Raw genomic sequence first — 25,574 nt, forward strand, 5'->3', positions numbered from 1 at the left:
TAAATAAAAACATTATACAATAGAACCTATTGAAAAAGATATTTTAGTAAACTGTATTTAAAACCTCAATATTACTTTAAAACAGTATACCTCCCTACAATATTTTGTTCCAATATTCATGAAGTTATGATATTTTGACCACAAGAGCTGGTCAAACAATATTTTTGAGTCACCACCATAGGGGAACATTTGTAATAAAACATCAGTGTTTAACACTGATTTAAATTGTCATGTTTTAAGGGACATCGAAGCTGCTGCTTGCCCAAATACTTTGAGGTTCCTCACTGTATATCCACTTCAACTTCTCTTCTACATTTTTAGCTCCCCAGTTAGTTACATTTTGGATGCAAAAAGTATCATGCAAGGATCACTAATGCAGCATATTGGGGAATATATGTAAATCTGCAATAATTGGATCAATCACAGATGCTTGCATTGGGGTCAGAGTCACACTTCTTTGTGTATTGACGTAAGCAGGATGATCTTTAGTGCAATATACAAATTATTTTATTACAGAAAGTAGTCTGGTTGATATTTTGGTGATGGTGTTGAAGTTACCAGAGTTCCTATGCATGTTTCTTCCAGTTGCACGCAGTGTTGCCAGCGTGGCCTACTCTTATCAGCATTTCCTGGCATCCTATTAACCTGTGACAGAGGTAAGGAAGGCTTGGAATGATCTCACACTGTTGACCCGATTGCTGAACACGTCCGAGTGAAAGAGAAGGGGCTATTATCTAACTGTTGTCGTGTATTTCTATAGGTTCTGAATCGATCCCCCTATTCCTGACCCTATTCTGGTTAAACTACCTAGCTAGTTAACTAACAGTCAGCCCATGAGGCAAGAAATCCCCCATGATGCAGATACCGTTATCTGACGCAGTCACACTACGGCACAGGAACGTGTTATCTGATTAGGTCATAACGCTTGAGATCTAATTAGACAAGCGACATTCCTCCAGCCCCTGATAAGGCATACGACGTTCTCATAACAAATCAAACCAATGACAACCTGGAAAATCCGTGCGGCCATTGTTTTGATTTCACAGAGAACTTTTGCAAAAGAATGTGCTAACGAGCAAGTCGTATGACATCTTTATTGACGTACCTATGTCCATCCTTACGTCAATCTCGGCACCTTTAAGGTATAAATATTGCCGACCTTGCCCTATGCAAAGACACGCGTGGTGACAAGACGGAGCAGCCATACTTGCCGAAGCCGAGAGCCGAAGCAGACCCCGCAGGCAGCAGCCCCGCCTTCCTGACGCGCTGAGAGACGCGCTGCTATCTCAAGCCGAGAGACCCAGCACCGGCGCTTCTGGGCAGCCCTCGCAGGCAGCCTGGAATATCGAGAGCAGAGAAAGAGATACCATTCCTCATCCATCCTAAATTCCAGGTACAGAACTGAATAAGCCCTCACAGAGAATTCTTTAGTTATTCACTTGGCAAAAACAAACTTAACTTAAACTGTAACTTTCTATTCCCGCCCACGCATTAGACTTAGGTCAGGTACACGGGGTAGGCGTATTTAGAAACACCAGTTGAGTACGTTTAGTCAAATGTATATGTGTATGTAAATATATTTTAATCATTTTAAACATCATATGGCTCAGAAACCATATCAATGTTTTTACAGTATTATTTTATACTATTGCTTCTAATGTATGCACTTTACTTAACTATAAGTATTGCAATAATATCGATCCATTTCTCTTGTACGAGAAAAGAGACTGATCAATAAATAACATCTTTTATTTAACACGCCCGTCTCTTCCTTTTCTCTACATTCTGATGAGACTAAGAATGCACGTACTGACTGAGTAAAATAATTGCCTTGTGCTCACACGACTCTTGAGATTGACTCTTGATTAGGGGAGAGCAAAGTTGTCATGTTCTATGGTTGTCAGAAACTAAATCCCTTCTTGTCTAATCAGGGGAGTTAATCCTTCCTTGAACATTCGAGAAAGTTTCTAGCGAACTCTGAGCTTAGCTGGCAAACCCAAAAATTAAGTCTAGTTTCGACAGTAGTAGACCTAGTTAACGTCTGGCCTAGGCCTTTACTGCTGTAGGTACTATTCCAATGCGCAGAGCCTATTGGGAAAATAGGAGCTACACTACATGGCGCCCAACGTGTTTGGAAAGGGCGATAAAACTAACGTAAGACATTTAGAGTAACTCAGTCGTGCTTTCTCACTCAGACCCCTTTTCCCAAATACTCCAAAGACGTCTGGAGTGGGTGAAAGGTTACTATATCCTCCAAAACCTCGCAGGAGGGAACTCCTATGTATGGTTCTTGGTCTAGTCAACGTTGAAGGATAAAACAGTTCCAGAATATTGTGCATCTAATCTCTGTTTCCATAAGAAACCTGATCTGCAAACAAACATAATACCATCCTGTCTGTAAAATGGCAGAGAGTGATGATGAAAGAGAGGCAATTAGATTAGCTACTGAAATAGCAGATGCTGATGCTACCATGCAAACAGCAGACCCGGATATAATACTCATCCAGGTCGCCAAAAGGAGATCTATAACCTTAAAACTTATAGAAAATGGACTGACACCTAGAGGTGGCACAGTCATATTCGTAATTGAGGCACACGAATATCGGCAGACAGAGGTATACTATACATGGATACATTTTCCAGCAGCAAATGCTGTAACAAAGTACTTCCACTATTACAAAGTAGAGGAACCTGCTGAAACGTACACTCCTTTCGAGGAGGTGGAAGTACCACTCAAATTCCAAGAGCATTTGCTCTTATTTGATGGCGCCCTAAAACATAACAATCACATTACAAGGCTCAGTCCTTTAGGAAGACCAGGAGCAACGTGGCCGGTCCTAGCCGGATACACACCACATCCAGACATCGAAAGAATGCCTGCAGCAGAGCTGTTAATACAGCTAAAACAACTACTAAAAATTCACAGACAATTAGTTCAGTATGTAATGCGGACTTCAACAATTCAGCCAGCGATTAAACTACCACAGCTGACCCCTCACCAGGGGAACACAAATAAAATTACACCACAGAACATCCAATCCTGCCTAGGTAAAGTTCCAGCTAAACGGGAACAAATACCATTCTGGTTGGCACAGAAAATTACCCAAATAGAGGCGGTGTTTCCTGACACCACCCCATTAGAAAAACACAGGATTCTGACTATATGTCTCCCAATGGGAATCGCACCACACATTGAGGACTGTGACACTTGGGGTACAGTCTTTGCTTCCATCTATACAAAAACGCACGGTGTCCCATCCATTTCGGTGATACCAGATGTGCTAAAACAAATTCAAGATGAATACGGTCCAGAACCTGCTTTAACTCTTGGTATGAAATTACTGAAAGACTTCAAGCAGGTCTCGGCTATATTATTAGCCAACATAAAAGGTGAAGCAGCAAACGTGGCGATCTGCCAGAGGTTAAAAGAGACAGATATAGCAGACCAACCAGCTGAAATTGCCAGAATCCTAGAAAAATCCTATGAAGAACTAGGCAGAGATAGTCTAGGTGGAATACCAGTAAAACCGCAACTGACTACAAGTCCAGAAAAAATGTTTTTTAATAATAATAATAATTCACCAAAAAAGAACTGGGATGGGAACAAACAATCCAATCCTAAAGAAAAGAAATTCCAGTCCAGAGGAAGGTCTCCTAGGCGAAGAGAGAAATCTCCAAACCCGAGACAAAGGTCACCCCAGAGTGACCCCTCTGGGAATAGATATAACCTTAGAAATAGGGATAATATTAAAAAACCTGATAGATATCAAGACATTGATACACGTCCCTCTCAATCTTTTCAGAATTCCTCGCAGAAATCGGAAAGAAGAGGACGATCAGAAGAGCACGCCAAGTCCAAAGACAAGGAACCTGCTCAACTGAAAAAGAAATTACAATTTCCAAAAAAGAAGGTAGCCAGTATCAAGGTAGTTAACAATGCCGAGAATACTGAGGACACAACTGAAAAACGGAGAGTGGGCTCAGACAATGCTAGACAGCGCAGCAGAGGTGAGCATAGCTCGCAAAGTCCTTATGAATCATCTGGAGACAGTGGACACGAATGAATACCTTCAAGTGGAAACTGCAGATACCAGAGTTAGCAAGCCCCACAAAATATACGAGATAACATTACGTATAGAGGGAGATAAGACTAGGAAAATAAGGGGACTATTTTGGGATAACCTCTCCAAGGGTTATGACATCCTTCTAGCTGAAAAAGACTGGCCACCAGAGTTTGTCAGGGAGTGCCCTCATGGCGAAGAAGTAATTATGCCTGCCTTCTCGAATCAAATGCCGATTCATAAAAAATATACACTTGCTAGAAAGTGGGCAGTGGCCTTAGCACCTGCTTTATATAAAAATCATGTAGGATGGGATGAGGATTCTCCTCCTCACAAAATCCAGTTAAAATCACAACCAACTGCACAAAGGCAGTACCCAATTAAGCAAGAAGCTAAAAAACAAGTAAATGAAATACTAGATCAGCTAGAATACCAGGGGGTGATTGAAACTTGCACCTCACAAATGAACAATCCTTTGTTTCCGGTCTCCAAACCAGACAATTCATATCGTCTAGTTTTGGATTACCGACACCTTAACACATGTTGCAAAACTTTTGCAGTGCAAAACTCACACAGTGCTGCACTAATGAATAACATAGTGCGCAAAAAATACAAAACAACCTTGGACATCTCCAATGGATTCTTTTGTCAAAACATAGCACCAGATGTACACCGACATCACAGCCTCGGTGCGTGTCTCGGGCGCCATTTCGGAGAAATTCCCGATTGCTAGGGGGACCGGGCAGGGGTGCCCCCTGTCCCCATATCTCTTTGCGCTAGTCATGGAGCCGCTGGCGGCCTGGGTGCGCATTGATGCACAGCTTCGTGGCTTTGTGTGGAGTGCGAGCCTCACGGATAGGATCGCACTGCATGCGGATGATGTTCTCTTCTTTTTGACAGACCTGGATCGTTCGGGTCCGCGTATCTTGGAGATAATGCGTGTGTTTGGGGAGGTCTCGGGACTGTACCTTAACCCTCGCAAATCGACCCTCTGGATGCTGGGGGGCCGACGCGAAGTGTCTCCTTGGGCGGTGGAACTGCAGGTGGCGGTTGGTGGCCTGAAGTATCTCGGAGTCTTCCTGTCGGAGTCTGCCGCTGTTGCCTGGGAGCGTAACATACAACCGGTGTGGGACAGGGTTCAATCCGACGTTAAGACATGGTCACGCATGCCTCTGAATATCTATGGCAGATCTGCTATTTTTAAGATGGTGGCCCTCCCTAGACTACTGTACCAATTACAGAACCATCCATACAGAGTGGACCCACAGTGGTTCCGGCGTGTGAACTCCCTATTAGGCCGGTTTTTGTGGGCCGGGGGTGCTTCTAGGGTGGCACTGCGGACCTGCTTTTTGTCCACGTACTGTGGAGGCCTCGCGACGTCTGACATATTGTCCTATTATCAAGCCTCTCATTTGCTGGTCTTGAATGAGTGGTGGTACGGTGGCCGCGATGACCCAGCGTATGCCCTGGAACATTTTCTGATGGGTGATGCCACGCTCCATACCCTCTTGTATTCAGCGGGTCGGCGGAAGTCGCTGCCGCATGCGACACAAGTGGTCTTCCTGATTTGGAGGCAGGCACTACGTCGAATGGGTTGGTGGGGACGGCTGACGGGCGAAACTCCGCTGTGGCATAACGGGCGGCTCCCGGCGCTGGCTTCTTTGCAAGGGTTTGGTGGCTGGGACTCCATAGGGATCTCGTCGCTTGGTCACGTACTTACCGGAACTACCCTTAAGTCCTTTGAAGTGCTCAGCGGTGAGTTTGCGATGCCCAAGACCCAGTTTTTTAAGTACCTACAGCTTCGTCATGCGCTGGCGCCGAGCCTAGTGGAGCTGGACCAGCTTCCAGACTTCAGCCCCGTCGAGGCTAAGCTGTTCATGGGTGACCTTGGGGATAAAAAAGTCTCGAAAATCTACCAATCGCTGGTCACTCACTGCTCCTCTTCTCTGGTGTCGTTGAAGGCCGCCTGGGAGGTGGATGTTGGACCGCTGGATGAGGATGATTGGAGAGAGGCGCTGGAATCCCCCCGGGGTGCGGCTATTGCAGTGCGGTTGAGATTCATACAATTTAAATACCTACATCGGGCCTATTACACCAGGGAGAGACTGTGGAGGGCGGGCCTTATTGCTTCCCCGGATTGCCTGCGCTGTGGGGCCGAGAGGGGCACATTGGTGCATACTGTGTGGTCGTGTGTGGGCCTGGTCCGGTTCTGGGGTGGGGTGTGGGACTGCCTGTCGGAGGTGCTGGGGTGGGAGCTACCTCGTACACCTAGGTTGGGTCTTCTTCATGTCCTCGAACAAGTGGGTGGTAACGTCTATAAGCGCCATCTCCTTCTGTTGGGCCTTGTTGTGGCCAAGAGAGACCTGGCGAGGGCCTGGAAGAGTGACCGTGCCCCCCCACTTGGCGCCTGGAAGGCGGGCTTAGACTTCCTCATGGGGCTGGAAAAGCCGGTATTTGAGGCCAGAGGCTGCCCTCGGAAACATTACAAGAACTGGAAGCGGTGGGCAGACTACAGAGACCTGACATTAGATCCTCCCACTGTAACGGATGATGGTCTGCCTGATGACTGAATGCCTCGGGGCCAAGATAGCTCCAAGACACCTGGCGTGTTTTCTCTTGTCTTCTGCAGCTAATTGTGATCACGTGCATCGGGTTAGGGTGGGATAAGGGGTGGGTAGTTGATACTGTTGGGATTGTGGGGGGGGTTACAGGGGCGGGTAGGGGTTAATCGAAAGTTTGAGCCATACGTATTTTCTACTGTACTTTGCATCTTGTCGTGTTCCCCTGCTCTTGGGGTGCTGTACACTTGATCTGCTTGAACTTTTAATAAATACGGTTTTGAAAAAAAAAACATAGCACCAGAGAGCAGATATTTAACAGCTTTCTCAGTAAATGGCACTCAAAAACTATTCTGTCGGTTAGCCCAGGGGTACAAGAACAGCCCGGGGGTATTCTCAGCGAGAGTAACAGAATTACTACAACTATATGATGATGAAGCATTATCTTATGTCGATGACATTTACTTAACAGATGATGACTTGGAGACTCACTTGAAAAGAGTGAACACCATAATACTTGGTTTCGCTGCAGAGGGTTACAAATTCAACTTCAAAAAGTCCAGAATTGCCCATCTGACGGTCCTATTCTTAGGATATGAGCTATCAAGTGAAGGTAAAAGCCTGGCAGACAATTTCCTAGAGAAATGTGCCGTTATCCAAGCTCCTAAAACACTAAAAAACCTACAGTCAATTTTAGGCTTCCTAAATTTCGGAAGAACATACATTGCAAATTACGCAGAAAGGGTGAAACCCCTTTACGATCTAATTAAACCAGACTTTAAAAGATCCAGTTGGACTCAAACACACACAGAAATTTTGAGATCCTTACAAACAGACATGCTAATTAAGACAAAATTAGAAACCCGTGATAATACACGCAACCTTGTGATCCGAGTCATCCCAGGGAGATGCGGATTCACATACCTGACCTCTAATGAGGGAGAAAAGGTACCAATTGCATTCAAATCACACTTGTACACAAAAGCTGAACAGAGATTCAGCAACAAAGGAAAAATTGTTCAAGCAGTTCAAACCGCAATAGCTAGAGAAAAAGACATAGCTGACGGTAGACATATCACAGTCAGAACAGCTGAATCAGCCTTTGAGGCATTAACAACACCGTGTAATTTACCATCAACAACATTGGATCCAGAATGGATACAATGGGTGAATTCAATCACAACGGACAAAGTATACTACTACTTTGATCCAGAACTAGAAGAATTAAAAAATCTAAAATATGAAAAGACGTATCCTCTGCCAATCGACATTCTGCCTCTACGACATTACGCCTGTGTAATCTATACAGACGGACATGCTCAACCCTCCGTTTGGGGAGAACATGCATACAATCCCACATGTGAGATTACAAAAGAAGTGTGGCGCGGAGGTAAACTAAGACCTCTATTAACAAAATCACACTCAGTAGAAACTAATTCAGAACTACAAACTGAAATAATAGCTTTGAAAATGGCGCTAGATAATGCGGATCGCGTATTCCCGACACTTATAGTGTCAGATTCATATTTCTGCGTCAAAGCATATAACAAGGATTTGCAGACATGGATTCAGAACGGTTACAAAGATGACACAGATGCACCAATAAAGCAGAGACTGCTCTGGGAACAAGTAGCTCTTTTGAAAAAAGAACTACCAAAGACTCACGTGACACACTCACTGAGTCACCAGCGTGATGGCGTTCACGTTGTAGGGAATTCATTGGCTGAAACAGCCGCAGCGGCAGCCAGTAAACCGGCTCCCGTAGATCGAAAAAAGCGTACATTAAAATACATTGACGGCGAAACATTGCTGGCGGTGAAAACGTCATCAAAAGGCGACTGCTCAGCGTTACCGATCAATTATCCACTCAATTATACATACATAATCGATGCAAACTCCGTCCCTTTTGCTCGAATCCCTGGAGTGGGGGATAGAGTGATTCCAAACATGGACAGGAGAAACTTGTTAATCGCAGACGCACACATGGGCGAGGGTCTCAGACACCTTAAATTAAAAGATTCTCTGGAAGAATTACAATCACGGTACTGGTGGCCAGGCATGAGCCTGCACTACACCATGTTTGTAAAAAACTGCCCAAACTGCAACAGAGATCGCAGTGGGGAGAGAAGCAGTTTAATACCTCGTCGAATCAAGGCAGATAATATTATCAGCAAAAAGAATGGCTTGCGATTAACATATACAGGCTAGTTCCACTTATAATGTAGATCCACAGCACTCGGCTGACGTCCGGACTGTTATACAAGATTTGCGAGTCTAAATGGCATATACGCTAAGAGCATGCTACGTTCGACCATTTTTTTTTCACTCAGGCAATCCAGCCTGGGGGGGGAAAGAATGGCCAAATGAGCACAGCCCAGCGGGAATCTTCTCACTTCCTTCCTGAGGGTATGGGATGGTGTAAAGAAAAAACCAAGGCAGAAAGCAATCTATAATGGAAAGGACATTAGGTTCGGGAGCTGGGTGGGTCAAACATCTAATAAGTGTCCAACGTAGTCTAAATAACTTGCCAAGAAATTCTCTGAAGGGATTCAGTCCGTACGAATTATTATTCGGAACTAGGATGTTGATCTCTGACCTTGATAGTCAGACTTCAGTGGTAATAGAAAAAACCTTTGATGTCAAAGACCGTTTGGCTATTTTGCAGGACTTAAACAAAACAAGAAAAGACCTGAGCAACATACAGTTGAAACAACAGCCAATAACCACTGAAGAATCACCACCTGTCCCAGCAAGACCTGTCTGGATTCCAAAAGTCGGGGATCTAGTCAGGGAGAAGATCGCGGTAAAGAAGGAATTTGGGCCTTCTTACAGAAAAGCAGTTCCTGTCTTGTCTGTCAACGGGACAAGATCAGTTGTACTACCGCCACTTGCTGGAAAAAAGGAGAACCGAGTTGTATCCATCGACCTGGTAAAACCACAACATGTGGCCAATAACAAACAGTAGGCCAAGTGGACTCCCAATAAGTAGCAGAACACCAAGGTTTGCTACCAGTACAGAGGTCCTAACAAAGAGGCTCATCACATTCGAAACGCCTACAGAAGAACAAGAAGGACTATGCAACAATGCAATAGAACTCAGACCTCTGAAAACCCAAATAAAAACATTTAGCAGAGACACACCAATCTATACTGAAGTACCAAGTGACAATGCAAAAAACAAAAATCCTGAACCAATTGGAACAATTGACAGAACTGCATCTGGTTACTTCATCAACTTCGATGATTCCTCTGAAGGTTTCAGCGAACAAAAGACACAGCCATCATCAAAATCCTTTAAAGACAAAGCTAAGGAACTTTTGAAACAACTGAAAGAAACATATCTGGTTTCTCCATGGATTATATTTTGGGTGGGTTTTGGTGCATTTATCCTCATACTTTGGCTCATCATGGTATTTACTTTGGGACGCTTCATTGAGGGAAAATATGCTAAAATGGACACAGCAAGTCAGAACATCAACTTGGTCCTCAAACCACACACATCTTCACACGTCGAGAAAAGAGAACTTTCTTCAGAACTTTCTTCAGCCAACTTCACAGCAATTCCAATACCTGGTGAGGTAGCCTGGGACAACACTGACTATGAAATTTATGGTCCGGTCGAGATCCTGAAATATCCACACCAAATCAAGATCTCCTTGAGTGACTTTGCAAAACCAAACTCATTTGCTGATGATTGGGACTTTGAAAGTATAAACAATATGATGTCTGACTTAGTAATGTCTGCTAAATTTACAAAACATGATTATTTGCAAGGTTCTACAAATTATGATAGTATGTATTGCTATAACCATTATGGTAACCATTTTCTGCATAAATCTGCACAACCTAGAAATGTTTTAAATTATAATCAATGGGAACATTGTGCTACACCTCCAAAAGGGAGCTCTAGAACCGTTTACGACAAATATTCATATTTTTCAGGTTTTAACATAACTAATGCTGAAACATTTTATTACAAATTGTCAAACAAGACAGGGATGAAAACCATGATAACCAACACGAAATTGATATATTCAGATTCATTCTTTGAAAAAATGAATACTTTTGGATTTGATTATTGGGACAAAAATGTTGATTTGAAAAGTGTTTGGGGTACAAAAGAATGGCAAGTACAGGGTATAGAAGCTTTGTTTAGAGCCTGCATGATCCCAGAACAAATGATATTTTTAAATGACACTGTTCAACAAACCACCTGTCTTGGCTTAGCCAAAATCAAAGATTTAAATAACCTGTCTATTCCAAAGCCAACAATGTTTAGCAATAACTCTGATACAGATGAAGAAATAGACATAAGCCATATACTTAACCAAAACAGAACACATCCTGATTGGAAACAATGGTTGATATGGCCCACAGATACAAATAACTGTCAAGATAGATTCCTGAATAAAACACAGGGTTTCAAAATGACCAGGCCAGACCCTAGATATCCTCAAAGACATCACCCAGGGATAATAACAACCTACAGTGTGGGCAAATTATGCCTTCAATGGCTACAAACTTCCACACTGCCTGAAATTAAGCAACACCTAACTTTACTTACTGATGGTGCTGACTTGCGTGATTTCATACTGGGACCACGCAAACAGCGTCAAAAGCGTTTCATAGCAGCCTCTGTATATGCAGCATACAATGAGGCCTGGAAGGTTACTCAAATTGAAACAGCAGAGAAATGAAGTGAAATTGATCGTATTAATTTGGAAAAATCACTTTCTGTAGTGGACAATGGGTTAATGACTCTGTCCTCCAGAATATTTTCATTGGACAGCATTGTGTCTTCAGCAATCGACATATTATCGCAAGACTTACTGTTATTACAACATGGTCAGTCGCAATTGCGCTCTATTGTACAGCTTGGCTGGACGTTACAAAATCTGCGTTCAGGCTATGTGCCTTGGCGTTTAATCAACACAACGTCACTATTCCAAATCTTTAACCTTACTGATAGACAAATCGGTATGGCGCAGAAGGGTGCTGATTATACAATCTTGAGCATTGAAAAACTAGAAAGATTACCAATGACAATGTCAGAACGACCTGTCAGTGAATGGATAATCCACGGAATCATAAATATTCCAATCTCAACCTTCAGGTTTCAATACTGCCAAAAATATATACAGGCTGGCATGTACGAGAAATTGGGAAAGGGGTACCTTAAAACAACTTGGAACCTGCCCTATTCACATGCATGTGTCAGTAACAAAGGACAGAAAGTGTTTCTTAGTGGCAATAATTGTGCTATGTCACTAAGCGGCACGCTTCTGTGTAACGGTATTAGTTTGCACGGAGCCTGTGAAGGGAATTCATACAACCTTTCATGTCACCAGCAAGGCGCACCTGCAACTGAAATAGAACCATTCTTTCAAAGACTCTATAATGGGAGTTACATTCTTATTGTAGACCGCAGATGTTGTAGTCTTATGCCCGGGACTCCTTATCTCGTCACCACGACGGCGAAGGTCAAGTGCTGTGGACGTTCTTTGTTCCCCAGCTCCTTACCAGACAGGGAGGCAAGGGCATGGCCCGGTTTGAAAATTACTTCTATTCGAATAGACACTTTAAGCAGAATGAAAACAGTGCTTCTTCAGACGCCTACAAGGCTCACGTCATCTAAAGAAACGTATGATCTACAAGTCGCAAGGACGACTGCAGAGATACATACATTATTATCAACTAATTCCCCCGTACATTTCGCGGAAATCCTGAGCGAAATCTTAAATATTTCTGATACCACTGGGGTCTCAAAGGTATTTAAGACAGTATTTTCGATGGCATTAACACCATTCAAAGCCATACTGGGTATTTTTCCAGATTTCGTCCATTCGATTTTTGGCGGACTTCCCCTGATCCTAGGACTAATTGCGGGAATCCTATTCCTAGTCCTTATTTTTCGTTATGGCAACCCATGTCACAGATCAAACTCTCGCGACAATGGAAGATACGATCCTAGCCATTGGATACCGGGACCGGATATCAAAAATCCTGGGACTCTCCCGGCTTAGAGACCTAAACATGACTTGGTTTCTATCATTTCGACCAATGTGGCAAAGGTGTGTTTTACCTGTACTAAGGTGTCTGCTATGCGGAGAAGAATGCGTGTTAGACACCTGTCTGACGCTACAATCGGATGCGCCGGTGGATGCAGATACACTGTTGGTTCCTACCAAGGTTCACGCACTGTGCTGCCCTCAAAGGCTGCCAATTCTGATGACGGCATTCCTGGAATCTTCACCACTACGATTGAAGAGTAGTGAAGTTCAAGATGAAAGCAGCATCGAACAGGTACGACCTTCTGTCAGAAATGCAAATCAGAATGTCAATGGAGACAATCATGCGCACAAATGCATGGTTACCCCTATTTCCGACTTAGTGGAACTTTCCCATGAAGCTGTTGACAGTTTTTTCGAAAGCCTGAATGATATGATGTTCTCTCCGGAACAGAAATAGAGACTTTTGAGTAAACTCGCACACGGCGTTCCCTGAATTCGGCCTTCAACCTTTAAAAATAAAGTCACATGAACAATTACAATCCAGTTCACGGACAGCAACTTTTTTCAGCAAGCCCTTAAAATATTTTTCTATATATTTTTTCCCCGGGACACTGATCTTCTGCTTAAAGTAAGAAACTATTCCTAGAGAACTAAGATTTCTATTTTAGATACTTTATATAGACTTTAGCTGCCCGCTGGTATGTTCACAAATATTTTATTATGTGATGAAATGGTCTCGACCTTCCTTTCTGTATAGCTATATTAAGAGCCATTTCATGTGTATTTCTCATATACCAAAAAGCAATAATGCATTACAATGCGTGTTTACTTTTGCATTTAATTCATAGCTTAAGTGCATACAATATATATGACTGCAATTTTTCAGTATATTTGAAAATTTCGAAATGCATTTATGTATTTTGGGGTGGTAAGGTATACACTATACTCTATAGTATGTTGTACTATGTTATACTATGCATAGATTAGTAGATATGACCATAGTTAGCGTGGAGTGGGTGTCGTGTATTTCTATAGGTTCTGAATCGATCCCCCTATTCCTGACCCTATTCTGGTTAAACTACCTAGCTAGTTAACTAACAGTCAGCCCATGAGGCAAGAAATCCCCCATGATGCAGATACCGTTATCTGACGCAGTCACACTACGGCACAGGAACGTGTTATCTGATTAGGTCATAACGCTTGAGATCTAATTAGACAAGCGACATTCCTCCAGCCCCTGATAAGGCATACGACGTTCTCATAACAAATCAAACCTATGACAACCTGGAAAATCCGTGCGGCCATTGTTTTGATTTCACAGAGAACTTTTGCAAAAGAATGTGCTAACGAGCAAGTCGTATGACATCTTTATTGACGTACCTATGTCCATCCTTACGTCAATCTCGGCACCTTTAAGGTATAAATATTGCCGACCTTGCCCTATGCAAAGACACGCGTGGTGACAAGAAGGAGCAGCCATAATTGCCGAAGCCGAGAGCCGAAGCAGACCCCGCAGGCAGCAGCCCCGCCTTCCTGACGCGCTGAGAGACGCGCTGCTATCTCAAGCCGAGAGACCCAGCACCGGCGCTTCTGGGCAGCCCTCGCAGGCAGCCTGGAATATCGAGAGCAGAGAAAGAGATACCATTCCTCATCCATCCTAAATTCCAGGTACAGAACTGAATAACCCCTCACAGAGAATTCTTTAGTTATTCACTTGGCAAAAACAAACTTAACTTAAACTGTAACTTTCTATTCCCGCCCACGCATTAGACTTAGGTCAGGTACACGGGGTAGGCGTATTTAGAAACACCAGTTGAGTACGTTTAGTCAAATGTATATGTGTATGTAAATATATTTTAATCATTTTAAACATCATATGGCTCAGAAACCATATCAATGTTTTTACAGTATTATTTTATACTATTGCTTCTAATGTATGCACTTTACTTAACTATAAGTATTGCAATAATATCGATCCATTTCTCTTGTACGAGAAAAGAGACTGATCAATAAATAACATCTTTTATTTAACACGCCCGTCTCTTCCTTTTCTCTACATTCTGATGAGACTAAGAATGCACGTACTGACTGAGTAAAATAATTGCCTTGTGCTCACACGACTCTTGAGATTGACTCTTGATTAGGGGAGAGCAAAGTTGTCATGTTCTATGGTTGTCAGAAACGAAATCCCTTCTTGTCTAATCAGGGGAGTTAATCCTTCCTTGAACATTCGAGAAAGTTTCTAGCGAACTCTGAGCTTAGCTGGCAAACCCAAAAATTAAGTCTAGTTTCGACAGTAGTAGACCTAGTTAACGTCTGGCCTAGGCCTTTACTGCTGTAGGTACTATTCCAATGCGCAGAGCCTATTGGGAAAATAGGAGCTACACTACACTGTATAAGAGCCACCAGGAGTGAAACTAGTCCTCGGCCCCTGAAACTAGTCTCTATCACCTCCAAGTCCTACCCCTCTAAGACCAATAGACTGGGTAGAGCTCTGGGTGATAATCCTGCCATATAACAGAGACAAAATAATACCGGCCAATATAACTTCCCTCCGCGCCTCTGCACCTAATTGCCTGAAACCCCATGGCCCTAACTCTTTCTCCATCATCCTTCCCCCCAATATTTCACTCAAAGCGAAAAGAAATTCCAAACACAGGCTGATAAGACAACACCCGGAAACACTATTCGCCGACATATATCACTGCTCCTCCAAAGGGCAGCAGAAAATGGATCTCATTTTCCACACCCTGAGCCCTGCAAAATGGAACACCATTCTTGGAACCCACCTTCTCATATGCAAAACAACTAGCAACCCTCTCAGCTGCAAACTGACGTTCTCAATCCCAAACTGCCCTACACGCAATGGCAACATCTTTGTGACCATCTAAGCAATGGTACAGTCCAAGCCAACAATGACAAATTTGACTCCCTTTTCCCCACCACCACTCGTTTACACTATTCCCACAGGAACAACTCCATACCCCCAACCGACTGACCCCCTGTAGAATTCTCAAAACAATCCCAAGACACACTTCACCAACGTATCCCCCTCCGACGCCAGCTTCTCCTCCTCCTCCTCCTCCACTTCCCCTGACTCGCAAAATACATACCTCCACTTCCCCTGACTCGCAAAATACATACCTCTCATACAGAAAAAACCTGATGTGCATCTCTGCTGCAACTCTACAATCCCTTGCTGACCTCCACCTCTCACCCCCATCTCATCAATACTATTCCCATCAAGAAAAAAAGTGAACCCGTCCCGGAGCTCCTAACTCTCTCCTTTCACCGTCACTCAAGAAGCTGCCATTTGATTCATGATGTGATTTTTCACACCACTTGCCCACAGCTATCCTCAGGGGCAACATAGACAACATTATCACTCAGAGCCACTCCCCCACTGACAAGCTCTCTCCATCCCTGGACTGCCCTGCTCAGGACATCATGAACCTAAACTCCCCTACCCCTTCCTCTATGAATACGACTCAGAGACTTGCTCTGATGGAAAGCCAGCTAGAGATGTAAGACAGGTTATCAACAAAATCTTATCAAACCTCACCACACCTCTGGAGCCTACCCAATGCCAACACCCTACTCCCATAGCCACCAACAATAAACACACAAGTCCTCCCAAGGCCCAATGGCACAGCTGGATCACAACCCCCTGCTTGAACCAGCCTCAAAGACCCAAAAGAACAAGCACTGCAACGTCCATGAGAGAGGCGATGGGTCTTGCCAAATCCTATGAAGCAACCTCCGCTGTCAACCCCAGCCCAGCTCCGAGATCCAGGTTATCACTGGATTTGGAAGAGACCGCATTGCACCAAGAACGTCGAGGCCTCCAGCCTTCCTCACTAATATCCGCATGGCCCCCCCAATGAAGAAACAAGGGGACGACCAACTGTATGCTCATAAACTGCAGATCTGCTACCAAGCACACAACAGAACTTGCAGAAAACATCCTCACGCATGACATAGACATCACGTTCATCACAGAAACCTGAATGAATGAATCCTCTTCCCCTATCATTGACATGCTTGTGCCCCCGGGGTTCTCAATCATGAATAAAGACAGAAAGAACCATAGAGGCGGGGGTATTGCAATTATCCACAAGAGCAACATCTCTGTCACGGAAACGATCTCCTTCAAATATAACACATTTGAATATCTAACCTTCACCATTAAGACGACTGACAACAAAACGCTATACTGCCATTCTCCTCTACCATCCACCTGGCAACACCCCTTCATTTGGAAAACACCTTTCCAACCTGATAATTCACTGCTCACTCTTGGACTCCAACAACATAATACTAGGCAACCTCAACCTCCATTGGAATGATGAAAATAACTCTCTGATCCAATCCATGAATTAACTTCTACGCAACAATAATGTTATCCACACACAGAGCAAACCAATAACAGAGGCTCAATCGTGGATGCCATCATAGCTCACAAAGATATAATCAGTATTGATCACATCCTACCTTGTGACTGGTCGGACCACCACATCATTCTATTTCACATCAACCAAAAGATCCATTGCCTACCTCGTACACAGGAATCCCCCCACTGGGCAAGAAATCTAAGAGAGATCCCCCTTGCCGACCTGGAAGAAAGGGTAAGTTCACTCCTTCCCTCCACCACATTCAACCTTTCTACAACATAACTTACTTCACACTACAATGTAACAATGACTTCCATGCTTGACCAAGTAGCTCCCTTGAAACAAAAAAAGGCAGGAACATTCCATCGGTATCTTGGTTCAATATAGACCTAAACTCGGAAAGAAGACAACTAAGAGCTGCAGAAAGACTCTGGAGGAACAACCCGCCCACAATCCACCTTGATCAACACAAAACTGAACACAGGAAATATAAAAAGCACATCAAAAATAAAAAACTTCATTCTTCTGTGGTGCACTAAACAATGCCAAAAATCATCCCGAAGAACTCTTTAATCTCATTAGACAACAAATATTCAAGCCCCCCTCAACCTCAAAGTGCAGGCTTCCAAAGACCTATGTGATAACTTTGCCAATTTCTTTAACAATAAAATCACCAGGATTGAGCTCTCCCTGGATGACTTCCTCCTTCCTCCCATCTCTGAAGCAGAAATCATTGCGGACCCTATCCCTGCCCAACTGGCAAAAAAGCTCAAACTCACCCTAGCCCCGCTCTGGACCAAGATTATGAACAGTTCGCTAAGAACTGGAATCATGCCAGACTGTCTCAAAATCAGCCAAGTCACGTCATTACTTAAAAAACCAGGCTCTGACCCAAACAACCTCAATAACTTTAGGCCCGTCTCCAATCTTCCATTCTTAGTCAAAACCCTAGAAAGATGTGTTCTCTTTCAAATTACCCAACACATGGACAGCAACACCCTTCTAGACTCTCACCAATTGGGTTTCAGAAAAGGTTGCAGCACAGAGACAACAATCCTGAATGTCATAGATGATGTCCACAAATCACTCGATAAGGACTGACGCTGTCTACTCATACTCTTGGACCTATCAGCAACCTTCGACATAGTAGACCACAAATTGCTCATTAACGTACTACAAGAAAGGGTTGGAGCGGAAGAGGTGGTCTTACAGTGGTTCACTTCCTTTCTGCAGAACTGCTCCCAAAGAATAAAAATTAAAAACTTCACATCTGACCTACATAAGCAGAGGCATCCCCAAGGATCAATTCTCTCCCCATTACAGCTTAACATCTACATGGAGCCCCTTCCTTCTCTATGCAGACGATACCCAGATCTACCCAGAAACTTCCTCCATTGGTGACATTCAGAGACTAAACAATACTCTAAGAAAAGTCCAACACTGGCTATCCATTAACCACCTGAATCTCAACCAAGATAAGACGGAAATCCTTCTCATATCCAACAAAGAGCAGAACCCCCCCCAAATCACAGAATGACTAAAAACCAATGATACTCTCAAATGCAATCTCATCCCGGCCGACTCAGTAAAATCACTGGGAATCTCACAGGCACGGCAAAATCTCACTTAGCACCCCTCAGATCAACTCTAAATGCAGCAGCCGGATGGTCACTGGAGTAAAGAAATACGAACACATCTGTCCCGCTCTTAGAGAGCTAAAATGGCTCCCAATCGAAATACCTGCCAACTTCAAAACTGCTTGCTCACACACAAAGCGCTGCACACTGGCAAACCTGCATACCTGGCCTTCAAACTCAACAAGGCTGGTCAGACAAGGAATCTCTGGAGCACTAACACTCTACTTCTCATCCCTCCGAAAACTGGCAAACAAAAAACCTTATCACGCTCATCTGGAAATGCGCCCAAAATTTGGAACGCCATCCAGTCCATATTAGGACTAACCCCTCCTTCATAAAATTCAAAAGCCAGCTCAAAGAACTCTTCCTCAAACGAACTCTCCCTAAGGAATAGCTGCCCATAAGGTAAAATCTTGCCCATTGGAGTATATAATCAATTTGATAAGAAGACTTTTACATTACCTACTCTTGACTTGCTCCTTTGTTCCCCCTCCTTGAACAGGATTCGTCACTAATCAATGTATTTACTATCGTTTTACCTTGCATTCGATTGCTGCATGACAAATGTAAAGAGCTCCAATACCTTCAGCTCCGGCCAGCGCTATTTAAAACTCTTAAATACTCTTAAATAAATAAATCTTTGTAGGATTGCACACCCTAATTTGAGCCCCAATCCTTGGTTTCCATTTGTGCAAGTAAATGCTAGCTGTGGTGAAATGTGGCATGTGCACCTCTAGATCGGGAGAGGCGTGCACGGACCAAATGCAGAGTTGTTGGTGGCTCGACACCAGCCTGCTGGGTCCTGTCCATAGCATACACATTTTTACGGCCCATCTGCATTCGGGCCCAGGGATGGTCAAAGCCTTAAACACTAGAGAAGGCTGCACATGAAGGCTATGGAGGACATATCAAGAGATGCTGAAGCCAGGATATGGTGGTATCTTGCAGGTAATTTAAATCCTGCAAGTTCAACTTCTGTAGTGCGGTTCACTCACACACATCCAGCCAGTGAACCTACTGGAAATCAATTACCAATCAAGGGCAATGTCTGAACAACTTCTTTGGTATAAGATATGGCCTGCTAAAGTGCTCCTGCATCCCAGTGCTGCTCAAATCTTCTTGTCCTTCGTGGTTAGGTAATGAGATCTTTTACTGATCTAGTTCCAGTTTGTTACTTATTCTCCTTCTCCAGTAAGAAGTGTCTTTTGTTCTTCTTCTTCCTACTTAGTCCCCTTTGTATACCCCATCCTATTTTGGCCCAGTCACTGGTGATCCAGTTGAAGCCACCCTTGAACAATTTCCTTCTGTCTGAAGCTGCTCAGCTGCACTTTTCCCAGCTTCCTGTCATTCACAGAAGGGTGTTGTGATATAAAATTGAAATCAGATGTCTCCTGGGATTGAAGATAGTTTATTAACAAGAACCCTGCAGCACCCTTATGACCAGGCACAATAACCCAACAGAACCAGAGTTTCAATAACAACAAGTTTCAAACTCAGTGGAATAGAAATGTATGCTCATAAAATATTCCATGTACATTAAAGCTACAACATATCTCCTCTCTTCATTCATATAAGGAATTCTCTATTACACATAGCTAGGATACATGCAACCACAGGGTAATGAACTCCATACTAATACACTAACACAAAATAAGATATGCACCATAAGACATATATGAGACAAATAAATACAGTACTAAATCCATGTTAAGAAGTGAAAAAGAACTGATAAGCAAATGCTGTTAATTACACACAAAATCATCCAACCATCCTAGAGGGCTGCAAGATCTTCTGCCACATAAAAGAAAGTCCAATTGGTCGCACACTGCTTGTCCTATCAGCGTGTTGCCCCAAAGCATTGTGGTCCATGAAGTAAGCATCAGCGGGTGCGCCTCTGCCAGGATCTTGAGAGAAAAATCACTGTCGTGTTGGCCATCCCTGGACACGTGTTTCGAGGTTGTTACCTCTCGTCAGCAGGGAATAGGCATATATTTAGGGGTGCTGCGTAGGCTGCCAAAAAATATCCTCAGGTCTGGTACCACTCGTGGCACGCAGGTGCGTAACCCGGGCTCGTCAGCCCCACCAGCTCAAGGGAGCTTGAATATAAAAGAAAGTCCAATTGGTCGCACACTGCTTGTCCTATCAGCGTGTTGCCCCAAAGCATTGTGGTCCATGAAGTAAGCATCAGCGGGTGCGCCTCTGCCAGGGTCTTGAGCAAAAAATCACTGTCGTGTTGGCCATCCCTGGACACGTGTTTCGAGGTTGTTACCTCTCGTCAGCAGGGAATAGGCATATATGTAGGGGTGCTGAGTAGGCTGCCAAAAAATATCCTCAGGTCTGGTACCACTCGTGGCACGCAGGTGCGTAACCCGGGCTCGTCAGCCCCACCAGCTCAAGGGAGCTTGAATATAAAAGAAAGTCCAATTGGTCGCACACTGCTTGTCCTATCAGCGTGTTGCCCCAAAGCATTGTGGTCCATGAAGTAAGCATCAGCGGGTGCGCCTCTGCCAGGGTCTTGAGCAAAAAATCACTGTCGTGTTGGCCATCCCTGGACACGTGTTTCGAGGTTGTTACCTCCCGTCAGCAGGGAATAGGCATATATGTAGGGGTGCTGCGTAGGCTGCCAAAAAATATCCTCAGGTCTGGTACCACTCGTGGCACGCAGGTGCGTAACCAGGGCTCGTCAGCCCCACCAGCTCAAGGGAGCTTGAATATAAAAGAAAGTCCAATTGGTCGCACACTGCTTGTCCTATCAGCGTGTTGCCCCAAAGCATTGTGGTCCATGAAGTAAGCATCAGCGGGTGCGCCTCTGCCAGGATCTTGAGCAAAAAATCACTGTTGTGTTGGCCATCCCTGGACACGTGTTTCGAGGTTGTTGCCTCTCGTCAGCAGGGAATAGGCATATATGTAGGGGTGCTGCATAGGCTGCCAAAAAATATCCTCAGGTCTGGTACCACTCGTGGCACGCAGGTGCGTAACCCGGGCTCGTCAGCCCCACCAGCTCAAGGGAGCTTGAATATAAAAGAAAGTCCAATTGGTCGCACACTGCTTGTCCTATCAGCATGTTGCCCCAAAGCATTGTGGTCCATGAAGTAAGCATCAGCGGGTGCGCCTCTGCCAGGGTCTTGAGCAAAACATCACTGTCGTGTTGGCCATCCCTGGACACGTGTTTCGAGGTTGTTACCTCTCGTCAGCAGGGAATAGGCATATATGTAGGGGTGCTGCGTAGGCTGCCAAAAAATATCCTCAGGTCTGGTACCACTCGTGGCACGCAGGTGCGTAACCCGGGCTCGTCAGCCCCACCAGCTCAAGGGAGCTTGAATATAAAAGAAAGTCCAATTGGTCGCACACTGCTTGTCCTATCAGCGTGTTGCCCCAAAGCATTGTGGTCCATGAAGTAAGCATCGGTGTTCTTCTTCTTCCTACTTAGTCCCCTTTGTATACCCCATCCTATTTTGGCCCAGTCACTGGTGATCCAGTTGAAGCCATCCTTGAACAATTTCCTTCTGTCTGAAGCTGCTCAGCTGCACTTTTCCCAGCTTCCTGTCATTCACAGAAAGGTGTTGTGATATAAAATTGAAATCAGATGTCTCCTGGGATTGAAGATAGTTTATTAACAAGAACCCTGCAGCACCCTTATGACCAGGCACAATAACCCAACAGAACCAGAGTTTCAATAACAACAAGTTTCAAACTCAGTGGAATAGAAATGTATGCTCATAAAATATTCCATGTACATTAAAGCTAATATTCAGATGTTCCTCCGAGCACTCAACAAATATTGTCTTTATAAAGTATTCACTTCAGTTTTCATTTATCATCCAATCTTCAATCCAAAACAAAATCAGAATATCTTCAAAGAAATCCAATTTATTGAGATGCGCAGCCAACACGTGTTTCGTCTGTCTGTAAGACAACGACTTCTTCAGGGCAATAACTCAAAGGTAATCTCCAGTAAAAGGGGTCAATATCGATAACACAAATCCAATAATTCGTCAACATCAATAGTGCTTCAGATCCAAGCCGGACTTCAACATATCTGTCCCAAATCTCAGTTTGATGGCCTCTTTCAAGTCAAAACAAATACTGGATCCAATGCAATTTTTTGAATCCAAGTAAAATTGTAGTTTTTGAAACTAACTACTTTACCTATACATTGCTGTGCGCTCCTATTAACCGTTACCATTGTTGCTGTTGTACATTAAAGCTACAACATATCTCCTCTCTTCATTCATATAAGGAATTCTCTATTACACATAGCTAGGATACATGCAACCACAGGGTAATGAACTCCATACTAATACACTAACACAAAATAAGATATAAGACATATATGAGACAAATAAAGACAGTACTAAATCCATGTTAAGAAGTGAAAAAGAACTGATAAGCAAATGCTGTTAGTTACACACAAAATCATCCAACCATCCTAGGGGGCTGCAAGATCTTCTGCCACATACTTGTCTTTCCACAGGTGATTCAATTATGTTATATGAAGAATTACTGGCAAGTCATCACCAGCCTCAATACCAGCAGGCAAGATCTTACTCACCTGATCATTTAAGGCCCTCTTTCACCACACAGTACTGTAAAAGTCAAGATCCTCCATGAATAACCTTTTGCTATACACTCCATCTGTGTTCTGCATTTATATGCAAACCCCACCATTTTGAAACAAAGCTAATCACCTCAAGTTCCAAATTAATCCATTTAATCCAATTTCCTTCTACACCTTTATATTTAGGGGTCCATTAGGATGGAGGGCAGATCGCCACCGCCCGCATGGCGGTGGCGATCTGCCGTAAATCATTCCCCGCCCACCACCCATTTACCCCCCACCATATTAGTATGGCCGGGGTACCGCGGCAGGCGGGAAGACCGTCCGCCGCTTTTCCACCCGGTCGACAAGTCCACCGGGCAGAAAAGGGTTTAATATGGTGGTGGTGTCTGCTGGACACCGCCATCCATATTAGCATGGGGGCGGAAACAAGCCTTTCCGTGGCGGCAGCATGTGGATTTTGCTTTCGCGGGCCCAGTGCAGGCCCGGAGGGTATTGGGAGGGTGGGGGGTGCACATGGGCATTGTCATGGACATGGTGGCAGGCAACTCGTGGTGCCTATCACCTTGTGCATGACAATGCACACAGTGCATTCCCAGCATTGTGGCAGACGTTGCTTTGAGCATTCTAATCGCTGGTGCGGGACTGCCGCACCACTGGCGGCCGGTCCTAGCACCGCTAGGGTGGCGGGCGGATGGAAGTTCGCCTGCCATACTAATGGGCCTCCTAGAGAGGCCTTGACCCACATTGCAAGGTTTAACGACATTTCAGTTGTGGGATTGTAATTGCAATTTACATTTTTATGCCAATGATTTCAGTTGTAGGATTTCAATTTACAGTTTAAATCTGATGCCAATGATAAGAGATGTGGAATTACTTTTATGGTCATGTGGGATAACATATAGCCAATTGAGTGAATGTGTCTAGAGTGAATAGTGCGTGGGATTTACCTCCAGGGATTTTACTCTGCTTAATTGTCTTAAGAGCCCTGTTCCCTTGAACGAGTTGGGCCATCTCTCTTTATTTACTACTTGTCAGCTATACTAATTCTTCTTCTTAAACTCTCTACAATGGGTGTCTGCCATTATAGCACTTACAATAATAAACACGTCTAAAATAAACCTAATATGTTTGGTTTGGCAATGCCTGTTTAAATAATGAATCTTCAGTAATTTCCACGCCACTGGCGATGCATAATGGAAGCAGACAGCTGGCTATAGTAACAACCTATGGATTAACGTAAAATCATTCATGCACATATGTCAGAAGGGAATGAATCCCCAATAACAAATAGAAGACAAGCAGTTCATTTGCTGGAAGGTATCTGCAGGGAACAGAAAGTATTTCATTTCCAATTTTAATACATACAAAATACTGAAGCCCCGATAACAAAACATCCCAGAAAGTTTGCCTAATGTAAATAATGCTTTTTGGGCACTTCACATCTAACAGGAATGTGCAGTCAATAATGTAGGCAGATGAAAGACTGCATTCAATTTTGAAAAAGGCTTCAGTTTTATTGAAAACAGTAAAATACAAATGTACCGCATACAAATAGGTAGAAAAGCCACTCGTGAATACTGGGGGCCGAACATCATTGTTCTATTCTGTATTGAAAATTAACCGTGCATTTTGCATAAGTATCCATGCTACATAATAAAACAAAGATCTATAATACTGGATTTCATTTGTGATGCATGGAACAGAATAATGTGAACTCATGGTGTCTGCATAGTCACTCGAAGCAGGCCAGTAAAATCCGAAATAGTATGTCTTTATTCTCTCATCTTTATTCATGGATTTCATAAAATGGAAAAGTGCTAGTTAGGGACAAAATAAAGAGCATAAACTGTACAAGGCAAAAATGATGACTCTTCGTCGCCTGAGCTTTTCTCAGGTTGTTGGTACCGCATTATTGGGAATAAGTTTCAGAACGACAGAATAAAAGTACATATATAAAGGTTTTGAGAGAGCGCAAACTGATATAAATGTATGAGTACATCACACTTACCTATAGTAAGCACCAGTCATGAAGAGAAATGCCATGAGTGCTAATAGTATCTGAAATTATATTCTAAATGTATAGCTAATATAGAGATTTAAGTAGAAGTGGAACTAATACAGAAATGTGTGACATTATATGATTTTATTAGACGTGATTATTTTGAATCTATGTCGTGTAGCTGTTAACACATAAGATGGTCTGTGGTAAAACGCAGAACGTGGTAGGCCTCAGGGCCAGAGTTGGAGCTAAAAGGGAAGGTGTTTCTTTTCACGACACAGATTGTTTAACGTTTTTGGTCATTGCATTAATGGGCCATGATTTAGAGTAATGTTTTCTAAATAATAGAATAAGAG

This window comes from Lissotriton helveticus, chromosome 2_1 (assembly GCF_964261635.1).
Source record: "Lissotriton helveticus chromosome 2_1, aLisHel1.1, whole genome shotgun sequence".
NCBI lineage: Eukaryota > Metazoa > Chordata > Amphibia > Caudata > Salamandridae > Lissotriton > Lissotriton helveticus.